We start from the raw sequence: 18,557 nt of genomic DNA on the forward strand, positions 1-18,557 counted from the left end.
TGCTCAATTCCACTAATAGTCAAATATGCAAATTAAAATGGTATTCTGGAGGGGTGTTTGTTTTGCCTATCAAACTGACCAAAATAAAATAGAATAATACTAGGAAGGCATGCACTCTTATATTTGTTTATGTGAATAAATATTGCTAAAATGTTTTGGAGGACATTTAATAATATGTACTAAATGTCTCAAAAATTCATATGACTTTTGACCCAATGAATTAATTTTTAAAAGTTTTCCTGAGGGAGTAATTAAGAATTACACAAACTTTTAGCCATAAAGATGATTTCAATGCAGCATTTTTTAAAAAATTATAATACAAATGTGTTTGTGATTGACTTTAGGATATGAATTAAGTTGTAGTATAGCAAAAATGATGCTACAAAGTTATATTTATGGGCTTGAAAAGATGTCATGATATATTTCTGAGTAAAAAAGTTAACATGATGTGTTTAATTGTTAAATTATGTAAATATAATCTAGAATAGATTATATTACACATATATAAACTTAAACTTTGTTCATATATATGAAATATTTCATATCTTGTATGTGTAGAAAGTCTGAGAAAGCATTCTAGGAAGTCTTAGCTGGTAAACTGTGTAGTGCGAGTGAGGCTGAAACTGCAAGTAAGTACCAGATCATTTAGGGACTTTAATTTCTAATAGAAATTTGGTTATCTTCCCTTCAGCAGCATTGTAAGATTTTAAAGGAGAGTAACAATAAAATCTTATTGCTGTGTGGAATATTTTGGAGGTGAGCAACCTGTAACACAGTAATTATCTGGACCCCAAAGCAAGACAATCTGGAATTGAATGCAAGCTACCCTATTTACAAGCTGCATAACCTTGGGCAAGTTATTCAATCCTTTGGGCCCCAGGTTTCCTATTCTATAAAAGGGTGATGAATATAGTACTTACCTCCCAGAAAAGTTATGAGGATTAGGTAACGCAGTGTAAATATAAATGTTCAGAGTAGGACCTAACACATACTAAGCTCTATATGTTATTGTAATTTCCCTTTTAAAAATAAAGAGGCTCTCAGGGGTTAAGTAACTTGCTCAAAGCTGTACACCTATAATTTTATAGTACTGGTGTAGCTTCAGTTGATGATGAAGTGGAATGATCACATGTTCCCTGGGTTATAGTATGGCACATCGCTTCACCGATTGATATCCCAAAGGGAGAACAACTAACTATCAAAGATGTGATAATAAATCATGATGGTACTTGCAAATACATACATCTGATTCCAAGTACAGTAAGATATGTAAAACATGAATGAAGTTCTATTATTTTTTTTGAGATGACTGTTAATATTATATATTTTTCATCAAGATAAAAACTAAGCGCAAAGACAAAATGTTCTATATCACGGCAGGTTTTACATAGTCTATATGATTAGCTCCTTTCAACGCAATGCCTCTGCTCCGAAGTTGTGGGAGGATAGATAGATTTTAAATGGGTGGAAAGAAGATGGTTATGTACACTCCTCCTCTGGGGTTTATGCTTAGTCCATTGATTTCCAGACTTTCTCCTCTATTAAAATACATCACTGAGGTCAACTTCAGACTCCTGAGAGAACATCAATGAGAAGCTCAAATCTCCTTTGGTCACCACAGAGTGACTTTCAAGAGTAGTTGATTAACAGGTCTGGCTGTTGACAAACTTGTTAAGTGGAAGAAGTTGGTGTAGTCTTACCCTTTGGGATTTTTTCATCCAGTTTAGTTATTATGGCTCACACTTCAACTTGTTTTCTCCTTGAGAGCACACTGTTTCTAACTTTTCCCCTTCTAAATCCCATTTCATCAGAGAGCATAGAAACCCAAATTCATCTCATTAATATGTGCTGATAGGCCAGTGGTGCTGATGGATTACCTCATTTTGTTGTACATTAAAATACAACAAGCGAAAAATGTTTAGGTTTTTAATATTCACTCAACAAATATTTAGTAAACGTCTGTTATATTTCAGGTGCTAGAAAAAGGCAATGCACAGTCTATAAGACCTTACTTCTGTCTTATAAACTAAGATACGTCTTTTCAAATGGATAGTGTGAAAGTTTAGGAAGAATTTCTCTCCAGTCAGCCTCCTGGTTCTAGTGACCCTTTTGTACTTCTCTGGTATTCTTCTCTCTCTCTCTCTATCTTCATTTTTGTGTCTTAGTCCCCATTTTGTGTCATAGGAAAGGCCAGAGATATCAGTTTTTTTGTATTCCACAGCAGTGAATTAAGACATTGTTAACTGGTGCACTAATTGATCACAGTGCTTATTGCCTTTATGTCTCTTCCTTAGAAGGAAATATTCCCAAAACTTTATCAACATCTTTCTAATTTTAGGCTATTTTTTTTTAATTGATTAGTCATTCTCTTCCTATTTCCAGATAACAAATAAAGACATTAATTTGAATCTCAGGGATCTAGTGCATGTGCAAGACTCTAAAAATGTCATGCTTTAATCCAAGTTAAGAATCTATTGATGAAATTTCAGATCTCCTAGCAGGGCCTAAATAATGAGAAAAATTCACATGCAGAAAAGGAATCCAATTGACTAAACCTAAGATCTCTCTCGGAAATAGATAAAAGTGATGGTTGTAAAAAACTAGTCATGTTAAGAAGCCTCTGATTCTCTTTCGAGATGATGGGACGGTGAAGACTGGAAACATCATCAGGCAGTAGTTCTCCAGTGAGGGTGTTTTTGGTGCTGACAGTACATGGAGTTGTTCCTGGCATTTAGTGCCAGGGTCTCGGAACAACCACAGTGTAGCAGTTACCTGATAAACAGCACTGTTAGGTCATTCCTTTGCTAAGGGGAAGGAAATACAAGGTAGAATCTTTTCCTCAAAGTCATTTGTCTGGCCAGTACCATATTTGGAGCCAGAAGCTCAAAATCCTTCATTTCAGGTTTTTTTTTTCCTGCTGAACCCACTATTAACTTCTCCTTATACAGCCAAAGAAAAATTGTCCCATTCAAAAGTTTCTTTAGGGTGTGGTATTCTCATCCTCTTCAAATGTTATTTCTTACATTCTGAACCCTTCTTTGGGTATGATTTTATTGACATTTCTAAAGCTTCATAAGAAAATTAGGCTCATTATTCTGCAGTTGTAACTTTTTTGGTGGGGGAGGAGTTATGTTATCTGTCCCTCAAAAATGTTTTCTTGATCATTTATTTTCTACTTAATTTAAATAACTTTTGACCACTTTAGAAAACCAAACCTACCTTTAAATGTATAAAACATGCTGTTCTTAAAAGCACCGAAAGGAATGAATATTCAATTCTCATTAAATAATATAATATTCATTGCAATTGTATCATGTGCCAGGTGTTGTGGTAGGTTCTGTGAGTGCAGGAGATATAATGATAAGAGAAAAAATGAATCATGATCCTTTTCTCAGACACCTGAAAAAATGAGTTTAATATAGTGGTCATAGTGATATGATAGGATGGTATATGATTGTAGCAAAAAGGCAATTGGTTAACTCCAGTGTGACTAGTAAGGCCTTCTGGAGGGATAATATCCCTCCAGAAGGATAGCAGGTAATAGTCAGACAAATGGTAATGAGAAAGGGATTTGGTAAGAAGAATAGGAGATGGGGATCTAGATAGAAAGAACAGCATCTGCAAAGTGTGGGTTACACAAGGAAATGTGTTGCAGTTGTGGAAAAGGAAATAGTTTAATTTGACAGAAACATAGATAAGCTTGTCTGTCATTTGAGAAATGGGGATGGAAGGAATGAAGAGGCAAAGATGAGACAGGATATGACAGATCTTATAAGCCAGGTCATGGAGTTTGGGTTTTATCTTGAGGGAAATATGTAACCATTGAATGGTTTTAAGAAGATAATTGGTAATTCCAAAAATAGAATTTTGAATAAATAGCTTCTAAAAATTAGGGCTGCATAGGATAACCCTCATTAGATGCAGGGTATATTGTCTGACATTGTTGTAATTCATTATATCCACTTCCATCGATGTAAACATTTCCGATCCTGGAGCAAGTTTGGCACAGAACCTAACCTCCCTTCTCCATTCAGTGACAGATCCCAGCAAATACTCCTAATTACTGCTCATCCATGTTGGGCAGAGATGTTGTCACAGTAAAGACTGAGGAGAGTTTAGATCAGAGTACATTAAGACAGTGTCAAAGAGGGAGGTTCTGTTGCATTATTGTATACACAACACAAATATTAGTGAAAAAAATGTCACTTTTTTCTGTCATTACACGCTTTTATTTTGCAAAGATAATCTATTGGACTAAAAGGTGAATGATATATAGTGTTATTTCTGAGTGAATGTTGGAGATGTAATTAACAATGTCTTGATAAAAGATATGCTTTCACAAATGCTAAAGGACAAATGTGCAAAGAAGTGCCCACAAGAGATATATGCAATAATTAAAGATGGATTTTTTAGTGCTGACCAAGGAATTTTTTTATGTGTAACAGTAGTAAAATTTATTGATGGTCTTTCACATTAAATTAAAGCACCAATCATACTCCCACGTTTACTTTAGGGGAGCTGTTCAGTGTCACATATTGACATACAAGTGAAATCTCAGTTTGAGCCTCAATAAAATAGAAGTGAAACATTCTTCAGAAGATTGTCTATGAAAAAAGTAATCAACATGGTAGTAGTGAAGGAATAAAGGTTTCCTCAAGATAGAACTTTTTACTTGCTTAAAATCATATGGCAAGAGGTCAGCTGGCAGAGACTAAAGATACTAGAGAAGGAAGAAGAAATAGGACATTCATTTTTAGAGACAACATAAAATAGCGAAAAATAGAATGAGATATAAGAATGTGGAGGCAAATGGTTGAGGAACAGAAAATCATTATTTATACCTCCTCTGTTTTCTAAAAAGAATTTGAGTCTGCTTACAAAAAAGGAAACAGGAATAACAAAGCTAATAAACAGAAAAGGTACATGGTGCAAAGAGAGGCAAGCAGAAGCTGTATTCCTTTTATGACCTAGATTTGGAAGTCACTTAGCATCACTTCCTCTGCAATTCTTGAGAAGAAAGTCTCTAAGGCTGATCTGTTTTCAATGGAAGGAGAGTTCCCTTTTTGAAGACAGGAAATGCTAAATAATCTGCACCATATTTAAAAACTGGCACATGATATAATAGATTTCTCACTGTCAAAAGGTAGTAGTGTATCATTTGTTCAAGCTCACACCTGATGTTGTCAATCTTTTGTTTTAGAGGGAGTAAAGGGGAAGATTTTCAAGCATAAGAGTAGAGATAAACAGAAGTGTGTATTTGGAATATCTCCTCATAGGAGCATGTAACCAAAGCATAATAGAGCCTTGCTTCTCAAAGCGTGATCTAGGACCAGTAGCATCTGCACAACAAGATCTTGTTAGAAATGTAGAACCTTGGTCCCTACCTTATACTTACTGAATCAGAATTATATCTTAAGAACACAGGGGAATCCTATGCAGAATAAAGTTTAAAAATCACTGCTCAAAGGGTTGAATAAAATTGTCAGGTGGTGGGGAAGGACATATTATTGTTATGAATACACTTAGAGCAGTGTATATGTCCTTCTTTATGGAATTATAACAGAACATGAATAGGATAAAGAAATTACTAAATAGTGAAAATCATCTGAGGTTGAGAATTCCATGCATTTATTGACCAGGATGTCTAGGATGAGTGTTGGGTACTAGATGAAACTGAATTGGAAGCATGATCTAAATGTGTTGGGGGGAGCAGGGGTTCAGTTATGGAGGATGAAAATTAGAATAAGGCTGGAGAGCTGACATAATAGTATAAATAATAGTATTCAATTAAATAATAGTATTCAATTAAATAGTAGCCAGTAATGGAAAATGCCAAGTTAGTTTTTGGAGGTAGATTAATATTATTGTTGTGTACTGAAGTTGTGTTGTATGAAATGTTACTTGAAGCAAGTAGATTATTAACTTTATTTTACAGATATACGTGCAGTAATGACATTTGTTATCCTGATAAACATTATATATATATATATGTATATATATATATATATATTTGAGGACAGACAGCCAACAGAATGGTATCAAATATTAGTAAATTGCAGTCTACCATCACTGATATTTTGAACTGTCTTTTATGTGTTGTATTAAAAGTAAGGGCTTGGAGAAATGTTTGATACCAATTCTGGGCCAGGAAATGCATAAAATATGTCTAAAATATCTTATCATACCGAAAGACAGTAAAACTATTAGAGACAATTGGATTCATGTCAAATGGACACCAGAGCCAATTTGAAGGGAACTGTACTTGCCAAAGATGGGATAATAATAGCAACAAAAGAAGAATAATAATGATAATGGATTTGAGACAAATCAAATATGTTAAAATCCATTAGTTCTTAATGATACACACAAAAACTCTCATTAGTCACCTCTGGAAGAGGCTATGGAATCAACGCTTTATCCTGAAAACTAGTAAATGAAGCGATGCAATCAAACATTTATATCACATTTCTTATACAAATAGTATTTAAGGGTGCCAAATGGTTAATTTGAGGAAGACATTTTAAAAGAATTTTAGTGAATAAATATTGAAGGAATTGTAGAATTAGAATATTACCATTGAACTCCTAATGAAATAATGGATTTAGGCCATGATCATCAATGGCCATTAAAACCATTATGTGAATTGCTGATGGGGAGCTTTATAATGGTGGATGAGGCTGACAACAGCAAACCTACTGCCCAGTCTTAATGTCACAAAAGAGAAAAAGGACTAGACATTGTGTGCCTCTTAATGGAACTACACAACACCTATTAAATAGTCGTGCCATGAATCTGGGCTGAATCTGATCAAGTCTTTAGCTTTCCAGAAAATATAGGAGCCAGAAGCATGTGTGAAAGTCCCCATAAGAAGGCAATCAGCAAAGTTTGGAATGTGCTAATCCATTATCATCTTCTTCCTCTTCCTCTTCCTCTGCCTCTTCTTCTTCTTCTTTCCCATCTACTTCCCCTCTTCCTCCCCCCTCTCTCCCTATCCTATGACAACTAGTCTATTGTCCATGTCTATGATTCTCTGCTTGTTTGTACTGTTCATTTGTTGCTTTTAGGTTTATATGCCACATATAAGTGATACCGTGTGATTTTCAATTTTTTCTGTCAGGCTTATTTCGCTTAGCATGATTATCTTGGGGTCCATCCATGTTGTCGCAAGTGGCAGTATTTCATCTTGTCTTATGGCTGAGTAATATTCCATTGTATATATGTACCACAGCTTCTTTATCCAATCATCTATTGTAGGACACTTCGATTGCTTCGATGTCCTGGCCACTGTGAATAATACTGCTGTGAACATTGGTGTGCAAATATCTTTTTGGATATGGGTTTTCAAGTCTTTGGGGTAAATACCCAGTAGAGGGATTGCTGGATCATATGGTAGATAAATTCTGAGTCTTTTGAAGAACCTGCATACTGTTTTCTCGTGTATGAGGGTTCCTTTTCCTCCACACCCTCTCCAGCACTTGTTATTACTTGTCCTGTTGATAACAGCTATTCTAACTGGAATCCACTATCTTCAGAAAATAAATTGTGAGGGAAGAAAAGCAATGAGGAAAAATTTATAGATTTAAAGATATGCAAGAGACTTTGGGTTTCAGTTCTGACATATAAAGAGCTAGGGAATCATCCCCATTCTTACAACAAGAAAAAATGCTGAAAAAACTAAAAATTAGTTTTTTTTCTTATACCCATTAGAGCACTGAGATCACAGAGCAATTGCCACCTGAAAATCTGGAGAGACACGAGAATACAGAGAACCTCAGCTGAGATCAGCTTACATGGAACAGAAACCACTGGTACTATAAACAGGTAAGAACACTTATGATAATTTTGGTCAATTTTGTAGTTCGAGTCTTGATTATCTTGAGAGTTAGAAACTAGTGGAGTCTCAGGATTAGGGTCCCCATAATTTTGGAAGAACCTATTGCGTTTTTAAGGTATGTATCTTGAGAAAAATCTCATTCAGAGCAGAGAGTGAAAAGTAACCATTTGAATTATTCCCATGAGGAAAAGTACTCAAAGAATACTCCCAGAATAGACCCCATGGCCTCCACCTCTTAATTTAAGCAAGGGAAAATACTTTATCAGAGCCTTATATGACTTGGGGGCAGGACAATAAGCAAATCCAGCCCCTTTCACTTTCCTGTCTCACCTAAAGGGAGGGGGATAAAAAGTAATAAACTTTTGTAAAGGGCACAGCTCAAGGACATAGGCCTGCTAAAAGGTACTTGTACTACCTGTGAAGTGGCATAGTGTTATTTGAAAAATAAAATAAGATGAGATGTAAATGTGTATTTCAAACTCTAGGGCAACCACTAAAAAGGGAGAAAAAGAAATATAGTTGATTTCCTAAAACAGAGAGAAAATGGAATCATGTGCAATGCTCAGTTAAAACCAGAAAAGGGAGAAAAAGCAAAGATTAAAAAATGAAGCAAAGAACAAATGCGATGAATAGGAAACAGTTAAAAACATAATATATGTTAATTCGATTATATCAATAGTCATTTTGAATGTGAATGTTCTAAATATTCCAATTAAATGACAGAGATTGTCATAGTAGGATAAAACGTAAGACCCAAATATATGTTGTCTGCAAGAAACTCATTTTAAATATAAAGACACAGACAAGTTAAAAATAAAGGATGTAAAAGGACATACCATGAACACTAATCAAAAGAAAGGTGAAATGGTTGTTACTCTCAGACAAGGAAACAAGGAAAATTACCAAGGATAAAGCAGACTTAGGAATAAGGAACATGACCAGGGATAAAGAGGGAATTATTATATAAAGATAAATTGGTCAGCTCTCCAGGAAGACAGAACAATACTTGAACATGTTTGCCTTTAACAACAAAGCATTAAAATATATAATGCAAAAACTGATAGAACTACAAGAAAATATAGACGAATCCATAACTGACTGGAAACTTCAACTCCCCTTTTTCAGTGATTGATAAAGCCAGCAGGTAGAAATCAGTAAGGATATGGTTGAACTAAACAGCACTATCAGTTAATTACATCTAATTGACATTTATAGAACACTTCCTCCAACAGCAGCATTATACATGTTGTTCTCAAGTTCACAAAATTAGGCCATGTTCTATAAAATGCATCTTAAAATTTTAAATAATAGAAATTAGCCAAAATATGTTCTTAGACCTCAGTGGAATTGAACTGAAATTAATCAAAGAAATACAGGCGTAAGTTAAACAATACACTTCTAAATAAATAAGATATGAATCAGAGAAGTTTCTTAGAGATATTAAAGTATTTTAAACTAAATGAAAATACAAAGTATCAAAATTTACGGGATGCAGTGAAAGCAGTGCATAGAGGGAAGTTTATAACACCGAATGCACATGTATTTGAAAATAAGATAAATCTAAAATCGAGTTAAGCTTCCACATTAGGAAAGCATGAAAAGAAGAATATAAGACTAATTCAAATAGAAGAAAAGAAGTAATTTTTAAAAAGCATCAATCAAAGAAATTGAGAACAGTAATGTAATAAAAGTAACAAAACCAAAAGCTAGTACTTTGAAAATATCAATAAAATTTATAAACCTCTCTCCAGACAGAAGAACCAAAAAAAAAGAGAGAAGATGCAAATTACTAATATCAGAAATGAAAGAGGAGGTATCAATACTGACATTATAGATATTAAGTGGATAGTAAATGAATGTATTAACAACTCAATGCCTATTACTCTGATAGCTTAGATGAAATAGACCAATTAATTACTTGAAAGATACTGAGGCAGAGGAAAAAATTTAAATTTAAACATATGGGGTAAAACATAAGGAGTAAAAGTTGTCTACTGACTCCTTTGGTGCCATCTCTAATAAGAGTCTAGATTTATCTTCAGTAAAGGAAAACTAATTCCTGCTTTTGGGAAGAAAAAGGGAGCATAGAGAGAGAGATTTTCCTGCATTTATTGCTTCTTAATTGCCTTCAGTTCAAAAATAATTCTCATGTCAAAGAGGCATATTAGGGGATGACATATTCCGATTTCCTTCAATACAAAACTCATGAGGAGAAATAGATCATCTGAATAGACCTACATTAAAAAAATTAAATCAAAAATTTGTAATCTCAAAAAAATAAAGCACCAGGTAGGCCTACTTAGTTTCGCTGATGAATTCTACCAGCTATTTAAGGAAGAAATGATACCAAGTCTTCACATTCTCTTTCAGAAATAAGCAGTAAAGGGAATAATTCTTAATTATATGAGGCCAGCATTATCCTAATATCAAATCCACATAATGATATTATGAAAAGAAAATTATAGACTAATATCTCTCATAAACATAAAATATTAAAATCCTCAAAAAATATTTGCAAATCAAATTAACAATGTATAAAAATAATTATCCACCATAACCAAGCAGTATATATTCCAGGTATGCAAGGCTAGTTCAACATTGAAATATAAATTAGTGCAATCCACCACATCAATAGGCAAAGGAATAAAAATATTACAATCATATGATGTGAAAGAAGCATTTGACAAAATTCAGTTTCCATTCATGATAAAGCTTTCCTCAAAGTAGGATTAAGGGAGATTTCTCAACTTAATAAAGAACATGTAAAAAATCTATAGCTAATATCATACTTACTGGTGAGAAACTGAATACTTTCCTCCTAAAATTAGTAACAAGCCAAGTATGTCTCCTCTCACCACTCCTATTCAGCATTGTGCTGGAAGTTATAGCAGGTACAGTAAGTTGAGAAGGAGAAATAAAAGTTATATAGATTGAAAGGAAGAAATAAAACAGTTTTCGTTCACAGATGATATGATTGTCTAAAAAGTCACGATGAATCAACAAAAGAACTCCTGAAACTAATAAAGACAAAAGGCTAATATACAAAAGTCAATTTCTTTCCTATATTCCACTTATAAAGTGGCATTAGAAATTAAAAACACGATACTGTTTTCATTAGCACTAAGTAAATAAAATGAAGTTCTTGGTCTAAATATAACAAAATACGATAGCTATAAAACTCTGATGAGAGAAATCAAAGATCTAGGACAAAGAGTTAATAGGACAAGAGTTAATATTGCTAAGATGCCAGTTCTCCTGAACCTGATCTCTAGATTCAATTCAGTCAAAACCAAACTCTTAGGAAGTTAATTTGTGGACATTGGCAAACTGATCCTGGAGTTTATATTGAAAGACAAAAGGCTCAGAATAGCTAATACAATATTGAAGAAGTAGAACAAAATTGGAGAACTGACACTATCCAGCTAAAGACTACAATATAAACCTATAATAATCAAGACTGCATATAGCATTAGTGACAGAATAGTTAAATAGATCAATTGATCAGAATAGAGGGCCAAGAAATGCACCCACAAAAATATAGTCAACTGATTTTTGATAAAGGAGCAAAGACAATTGGAAGGACAAAAAAATAATCTTTTCAACAGATGGCGCTGGGACAAATGGACGTCTACATGCAAAATAATGAATCTATACACAGATCTTGCATGTTTCACAAAAATTCAAAATAGATTATAGATCTAAATGTAAATCATAAAAGTAGAAAACGTCTATAAGATAACATAGGAGAAAATCTAGGTAATCTTGGATTTGGCAATAACTGTTAATATAATGCCAAAAACATGATCCATGAATGAAAAAGAAATTGATAAGTTGGACTTAATTAAAACTAAAAACTTCTGCTCCGCAAAAAGACACTGCTAAGATAATGAAAAGTCAAGCCACAGACTGGAAAAAAATATTTATAAAACATGTATCTGAATAAGGGTTTATATCCAAAATATGCAAAGAACTCTTAAACCTCAACAATAAAAAAGAAACCTAATATTAAAAGAGGGCAAAGTCTACAAAAGAAGCAAACAATAAGTAGGACTTCATTAAAATTAAAAACTTCTATTCCATGAAAACAATTTCAAGACAGTGAGAAGCCAAGCCACAAACTGGGAGAAAATATTTGCAAAAGACATATCTGATAAAAGACTGTTACCCAAAATATATAGAGCACTTTTAAAACTCAATAATAAGAAAACAAATATCCAAATTAAAAAATAGGTGTAAGACCTTAACACACACCTCACCAAAGAAGATATACAGATGGCTAATAAGTATATGAAAAGATGCTCCATATCACATGTCATCAGGAAAATGTAAACTAAAATAATAATGAGACACTATTACAGACCTGTGAGAGTAGCCAAAATTTGTAACACTGACATCACCAAATGTTGACAAAGATGTGGAGCAAAATGTATGATCCATATAATTATATGATTTAACCATATAATCCAGCAATTATTCTCCTTGGTATTTACTCAAAGAAATTGAAAACTATGTCACACAAAAATCTGAACACAGATTATTAGAATAGCTTCATTTATAACTGTCAAAACTCGGAAGCAACCAAAATGTCCTTTAGCAGGTGAAAGGATAAATAAACTGTAGTACATTCTCACAATGGAATATTATTTAGTGCTAAAAAAGAATGAGCTATGAAACCATAAAAAGACATGGAGGAATCTTAAATGCATATTAGTAAGTGAACAAAACCAATCAGAAAAGTCTACAGACTGTACGATTTCAACTGTATGACTTTTTAGGGAAGGCAAAACTATGGAGACAATAAAAAGATCAGTGGCTGCCAGAAGTGAAGTGGGGAAAGGTGAATAGGCAGACACAGGATTTTTAGGGCAGTGAAAATACATTCTCTATATGTTATTATAATTATGGGTATAAGTTGTTATACATTTGTCCAAAACCATGTATATTCAACACCAAGAATGTACAAACACCAGGAGTGAAACCTAAGGTAAACTATGGACTTTGGTGATTACAATCCGTTCGTTTAAGTTTATCCTTGGTAAAAGATGTACCAGTTTGGTGAGTGATGTTGATAATGCAAAGACTGTGCATATGTGAGGGCAAGGAGAATGGAAAATCTCCTTGGAAAATCTCTGTACTTTCCTTTCATTTTCATTGTAAACCTAAAACTGCTTTAAAAATGGGCTTAAAAAATGTAAGTACTTTGCATTTTTTTAAAATAATAGGCAAAAGATCTGAACAGACATCTCACTAAAGAAAATATACAATGGTAGATAAGTGTATGAAAATATGTTCACCATCCGTGTTACTAGAGGATTGCAGCTTAAAGTAACAGTGAGAAACCACTACACACTTATTAGAGTGGCTGAAAGCCAACACGCTGGCAACACCAAATGCTGATGAGGATGTGGATCAAGAACTCTCATTCATTGTTAGTAGGAATACAGAAAGACATAGTTTGTCAGTTTACTATAAAGCTAAACATGGTCTTATCATACAATCCGGGAATTTTGATCCTAAGTACTTACCTAATTGAGTTGAAAATATCTATTCATTCAAAAACCTGCATGCATATGTTTTTGGCAGCTATATTAATAATCATCAAAAAGTGAAAGCAACTGAGATATCCTTCAATGGGTTAATGGACAGTGATACATCCCTACAATAGACTATTATTCAGTGATAAAGAGAAATGACCTATTATGCCATGGAAAGATATGGAAGAAACTTAAATGCATGTTGCTGATTGAAAGAAGCTGATCTGAAAAGGATATACACTGTATGATTACAACTAGATGACATTCTGGAAAAGGCAAAACTATAGAGACAGTAAAAGATCAGAAGTTGTAAGGGGTTTGGGTGGGGGTGAAAGATGAATGGGTGAAGAACAGGAGATTTTTAGGGTGGTGACACTTTTTTTTTTTTACAATACCATAATGGTAGATATGTGATACAATGCATTTATTAAAACTCAGAACTTTACGACAAAAAGAGTAAACCTTAATGTATGCAACTTTTACAGAATCTTTTAGGATGTTTTCAGTTGCAGAAAAAAATACAGACTGTGACAAAGGAATCTAAATGTATTACGAATGTATAAAATAATCTTACTGAGGGGTTCAGGAAAGATGTTGACCTAAATAACTTTGGAAATGAATGGAATATGTAAGACTGAAGGCAAAAGGAACTTCATATAATTAGTATATTCTAGTTGATAAATTTTGTTTCTCATGGGGTTATAGGTTAACAATTCTCATAGTGCCATACATGTTTAGTGGAATTAAACAATTCAACAAATAGATGGTTCATAGGTTTCTCTGTTGTAGGAATTTAGAGATAATTGTGGGGAGGAGGCTAGAATGATCTGTGTAGTAATGTATTACATCAGTAATACATAATACAATTTTAGATAGTTACATACAGAAATATTTATAGGTGTGTGTATATGCATGGGTTAGTATACCCACATATTTCTTTACTCCACCAGTTCAGAGGGCCTAAAAGAAACAACACCCCAGTAGCAACAAGCATATCTACCATCCATACCATGGTTTCTAATACAATTTTCCAAAAGAGGAACCAGGGCTGATCGGTTCTAAGACTGTGCAAGAATATACAAGATGAATCTGGAGCATCTTGTAATGCCGGAATGTAAGACAAGGACACACACACACACACACACACACACACACACACACACACACACACAAGGTTATCAAAAACGAGGAGTGTCTGAGAAATTGTTACAACCAAGAGGAACAATTTTTTTAGTGTTTCCTTTTATTTATATGTGTTACTTTAAACAACAACAAAAATAATTTGTTTCATTTGGACCATTTTTTTTGATATTTAGTGTTTTTAATTATTTAGTTCCAAGTATCTTCTAGTTTCTACTCATTCTAGGATGCATAAACTATATAAAATCTTTTTAACTTACAAGTATGCATTTTAAGTTATCATTTTTATATCTATTTCTAAGATAATAGTATCATGATCAAAGAGTATAGAATGTCTAATACCAGTCCTTTCTGTCTTAATGCATAGTCACTTTTCATAATTATTTTGTGTGCTTGAAAAGAATGTATATTTGTCCATTGTTCAGTGCAATATTAAGTTCATTCTATCAAACGTGATTATGTTCTTCAGTTTTTCATCTTGATTCAGATTTATTTTGGCTTTTTTTGTTCTCAAGTATAGGTCACCTATTTCTGTTTCTTTGTATGTCTACTGAGTTTTGATTGGATACCTGATATTGGCTACTTTTGGCCCTTTATGAATGATTTGTAGTATACACATGGAATAGTGACTTTTATTATAGTCAACATTTAACTTGGCTGAACTCAAAACTCCATACTTGTCCCTCTGCAGTAAGTAGCTGACATTTCCCTCAGGTCTGTAGTTTCCAGCTCTGGTTTTTGTTTTGTTTTGTTTTACTAGTCCCTCATATTTCCTTTGTGAGTGTTGGTTTAATGGTCAGCCAACATTTCAGGCCATATTTTGGGACTAATCCCTCACGTGAGTCTTCTCTTCTAAGCTCTCTTGTATAGCTTTCAGTTTGGTCTCCAAACACTGAACTCTGACCTCTTAGGCTTCAGAGCAGGAAGACTTTGACATTCTGCTGCCTTGAGCGCTGTGCAGATAGGGAATTGTCCTCAGGGAAGAAGCTACACATTTTGCAATCTCACCAGCTGCATTTCCTGTTTTTCCAAGTCAGATTTCCTTTCAGTTTCTACTTCCTTTTGATTTTTCTTCAGTGTCTCCAATAGGGTTTCTTCTTAAGTAACTCATTTAAGTTTTAAAACTTTAATCTGGGTAGTTTGATCTATCCAAGCTAATCCACTATTATCAGATAAATCAGTCAATGGACTCTTTGGGAGGTTCAACAGAGTTTAGCCTAGTTTAAAATGAGACCTCTGCCCTATTTCTTGTTCATTTTTATTCTATAAACATTTATTTTAGTGCTATGAGGCACCAGGAAGTGTTCTAAGTTCTTTGCTAATACTAATTTGTTCCTTACAAACAACTCCTGTGGAAGTGCTATTATTATTCCCATTTGCCAACAGAAAAACTGAAGTAAAAAGAGATTAAGTAATTTGCCAAAGTTCAGCAAATGGGCTAATGGGTGAATCCTGCTTTCTATTTAGTCATATCTCATTCTTCTTCCCTATTCAGTAACCAAGGGTTTGATGCAGGGGTTGATGCAGGGATTCTGAATGCCCCTCGAATTTTGTCATAATGCTGCCCTTTATTTGGGAGTAGATAAAATAGAAGCCTATATCAAGCTATCCTGATTGGAGGGCTGGCTCTCCCATTATTTTATATGTGACTTTGGTATATCATGTCAGTTTACTCATCTATGAAATAAAATGGTAATATATTTAGCTCTAACAGTTTTCTCTAGAAGGTCAGAAAAGTTTATCCATCTATGTATTTCTTCTTTGTATCCACTAGAGGGGGAAATGATACCAGGAAGACTTGGTTAAAAGAACTGAGAAACTAGTGTAAAAAGTTGATTCGATTTTTTTTTCTGATTATGTAATATCATTTATTATTAAAAAATAGGACATAAGTAAAAGCATAAAGAAAAAGAAAAACATCACCTAAAATATCACTGTTATAAACAGTTTGCATTCCTTTTGGCTGCCGTAACTTCTGTACCTCCTTCACTGTAAAGGTAGAAACGCTGGTTTCCCAACCTTCCCTTTGGCTGTGGTGTGGGCAAAGGACTGAGATCTGAAGACAAGGGGAAAGGAGGGGCAAGAAAGAATTCACACTGGTAGGACGTGCAGCCCCAGACAGGGGGAGTCTCTCTGGCTTCTGAGGCAGCAAAGTCAGGGATACAGTGGCATGGGGAAGCCAACCACTCTTCCCACTGCCCAGGTCAGTGGGGTACTGGAGTTCATTGAGTTTATTGGATGCGTACATTGATCTCTTACATCACATTGAGGGAGTTTTCACAAAACAGCTGGGGCACACCTGCAGAGAATTTACAGAACTGGTTTTGGGGTGATTTTGAATACTGCTCCTGGCTTCCTGAGTTGGTCTCTTCAGACTTTATGTCCCCACTCTGCTTCTGAATCTGGAGGAATTTTCTAAAAAGGGAGATTCCCAGGCTTCTATATGTTTCCCAGATGTAGTTTTAAAACTTTCCCAGCTGATTTTAATATACATCATGGTTGGAGGACTTCTGGGCTTTAGGACACCTCCACTTAAATTTTCTATTACTCCATAAAATGTATCCCAAACTGACTCCATAATTCCATAATCTTTATATAAATATCTTCTTCTCCTCCTATATAGTTATAGCGCTCTCTCTCTCTCTCTCTCTCTCTCTCTCTCTCTCTGTGTGTGTGTGTATGGAAACTTCTAGATATGTAAGTCAGATAGATACCTTGGTGTCATTCTTGCCTATTCTCTTTCCTTTACATTATACATTTAATTAGTTACTGTATCCAGAGTGTAACAGGTATTTCTACTGGTTTTGGACTAGATTCTAATGTGGCTGGTGAGTAGAGCTAGTCCTTTCTTCTTCCCTTGTCTCCTTGACCTCTGACTGTTGTAATTTCCATGAGTGTTGAGGACACTAATGGATGTAAGTCATGAACTCTCTTCATATTTTGAATTCAGAAAGAACAACCACATGGAGAGTTAGAGTGCAGCCAGGGAGAAAGTACATGCAGGAAGAAGCAGAGAATGTATCTAGCAATTCGACTTAACAACAGGGACTGAGGGTCAGAGTGGTACAAGATTCAAGATTCAAGGTAGTAACTGGTATGTGAACTCATGCCAGTTTAGCTATCCTGGTAGCATGTGTACTCCCTGTAGAAAAATAGATGGCAGGTGTCCTGAAGTCCTCACTAAGCTCTGTTGTGAATCATTGCTCAATCGACCCTGCTTCGGCTACCTTAAACTTAAATACAGCAGAGGTGGGGGTTATAGGGTGGACTTGCCTTCCTACTTCCTAAAAGATTGCTGAGCTTCTGCACTTTGAAATTGAGCATACTGGTGACCAGGGAAAATGAGTAAATTTCTGGATTTTAGAGATGCTGGTGGCAAGTGGCACCCTGACATTTTTCTCTGTTGTTATCCTTAATTAATTAAGTTAATTAACCCTTTATCCTCTTAATTAATTAAATTAATCTGGCTAGCAATAAGTGGAGCTAAATTTGAATACCATTAAATGCCACTAGAACCTACATACATTATACTACTTTGCATATACTGTGGGTTGTGAGCTTCTGTGGCATGATAGTAAAGGTTGTTGTTTTGAACAAATTGAAGAATGTAAGAAGGTTAAAAGGAATATTGACCTGAATTTTTTTTTTTTTTTTTTTACTTGTTAATTGTCTACATTCCTTCATTATCTGGAAAACACCATTGGAGAAAGGAACTTGTCTCTCTCTCACACTGAATACAAAGTGCCTAGAAAGTGCTTAGCATATATTAATATTAGGTGCTCCATGAATATATGTGAAAGAAAATAGGGAAAAAAGGAATTACAACGTATATGTTGAAATTACAAAAGATCTGTTTTAGGCATCGCTCTTGTTTTTTCAAAGTTCCTTAATGTGTGTAACTTTTTTTCTTTTCCTTTCAGTTAGTGTGGCGCTATGTATACTGGGTGTTAAATAAGGAATTATTGATTGATTGAAGAGTGTCAGAAAATTAATGAAAGTGTTCGAAATGGGCACCCTTTGAGGTTATCTCTGCTTTCGATATTTTTGAC

The 18,557-nt window shown here is 34.3% G+C and overlaps 1 protein-coding gene across 1 annotated transcript in view; it reads left to right on the plus strand.

Annotated features, from left to right (window-relative positions):
- Window positions 1-18,557, plus strand: part of UNC13C (unc-13 homolog C) — a 620,140-nt gene that overhangs the window by 9,905 nt on the left and 591,678 nt on the right. The window contains exon 2 of the mRNA XM_016153676.2: window positions 7,708-7,821. The gene's annotated coding sequence lies outside the window, so the exon portion shown is untranslated. The remainder of the gene's footprint in view (window positions 1-7,707; window positions 7,822-18,557) is intronic.

Source organism: Rousettus aegyptiacus, unplaced genomic scaffold (genome assembly GCF_014176215.1).
Source record: "Rousettus aegyptiacus isolate mRouAeg1 unplaced genomic scaffold, mRouAeg1.p scaffold_m13_p_3, whole genome shotgun sequence".
Lineage (NCBI taxonomy): Eukaryota > Metazoa > Chordata > Mammalia > Chiroptera > Pteropodidae > Rousettus > Rousettus aegyptiacus.